We start from the raw sequence: 1727 nt of genomic DNA, 5'->3' as shown, positions 1-1727 counted from the left end.
AAAGAAGAAAAGAAGAAAAGAAGAAAAGAAGAAAAGAAGAAAAGAAGAAAAGAAGAAAAGAAGAAAAAGAAGAAAAAGAAGAAAAAGAAAAAGAAGAAAAAGAAGAAAAAGAAGAAAAAGAAGAAAAAGAAGAAGAAGAAGAAGAAGAAGAAGAAGAAGAAGAAGAAGAAGAAGAAGAAAGAAGAAGAAAGAAGAAGAAGAAGAAAAGGAAGATATACAAATTCACCATAAGAAATGAGGACAAACTCCTTACGAGGCCTTCAAAGAGGCTGTGCTAAGAGGCCAGGTTAATCAGAAGGAAAGAGCTGTGTTTATGATTGTGACTCTATGGAATCTTGAAGAAGGTGTTTTTATTATGGTTTGTTATGAATGTTCCTTCTCTTACTTCTCTCCCCAGTTAAGATCCGAGTTACATTAGGAAGAAAATCTTGGCCTTTTCTGAGGATTGCTTCTCATAGTTTCTAAGATAGCTTTCTCAACCTTTGCTAGGAGAATGAATAAATGAGTGAAAATCACTGACAAGGCCTACTGCAGAGAGACTTAGGAGAAATCTAAGAATTCATCTTACAATTCAGATGATAGTTGGGAACACTTCAAGGTCCTATGAACCCATACTAGGATTTGTTTGGTATCTTTTGTGTGCAGGCCAACTAAGACAAATTGTTTATATAACTTTTAAGATGAACACTTATATAGAACACAGTATCTATTCCTTCTTAAAGTGAATGTATTTTGGCTCCATAACTTGGGAGCAATAGTCATGTGCATGGTAGGCATGGAATTCCTGATGGAGTCATGACTTAAATCAAGCCCTGCTGAATTTAATGACATTTTTTTCCTATGATGTCTTACAAATGCCTTCAAATTCACCAAAAATATCATAATTAGAACTTGAAGTCATGATAAAATATAGTGAGAATTCTTGATCTGGAAGAATGGAACTGAATGTGTGCTTAGAAAAATATCCTCTAGTTAAAAGCCTGGTTATAGGACTAGAGGATCTTTTACCTGATGAAAGAATTATGGAGTCTGTGAATCTTGGTCCTGTGATATTATAAGGGAGTATAAAAAACTCCCAATTCTTCTACTTTCTATAAGAAATTTTATTCAGCTAAAGGCATTTTCTGATATACTGCTGACCTGCTTACTGAAAATGTCATATTCTAAAACATAAAAGAAGTGATGTTTGAAATGGCAAATGACATATGGGAGAAAATTAAAAGAGGGTAATATAGCTCATGCAAGTGGGAGATGTGTTATCAACTTCTGGATCTATGAAGAGGATGTATACACTCCTGGAGCAGATCAATAGGCAAGCTGTGTGTACATTTCTAGAACACCCATGGCATTCATTTTATACTCCAGAATGAGTTCATCATGCAGGCCCCAGTGTGCCTTTTCTCCTATTACTATCATCTTTTTTTCACAGCTATGTCACTATATCAAACACCTCATGTAGCCTCAAGCAAACATCTTGATATGAGGTTCAATTAATCAGAATAAGAAATATGTTTAGTCCATGATTTCATATAGCATGGTAATTCAGTGGCTGCCAAGGATAAAGCATTTATTGTCAAGGATAAGTAGAAAATAGCAATGATGGTGAAGATTAGTAGATATAAGTCATATGAGGTAGTTCATGTCTCTAATCCATGCACTTAGAAAGCTACAACTGGTGCTTCCTAGCCATTCGGTATTTCTCAGGTGAGAATTCTTTGTTTAGCTCT

This window comes from Mus caroli, chromosome 10 (genome assembly GCF_900094665.2).
Source record: "Mus caroli chromosome 10, CAROLI_EIJ_v1.1, whole genome shotgun sequence".
Taxonomy (NCBI): Eukaryota; Metazoa; Chordata; class Mammalia; order Rodentia; family Muridae; genus Mus; species Mus caroli.
Note: the sequence above shows the minus strand (reverse complement) of the source record.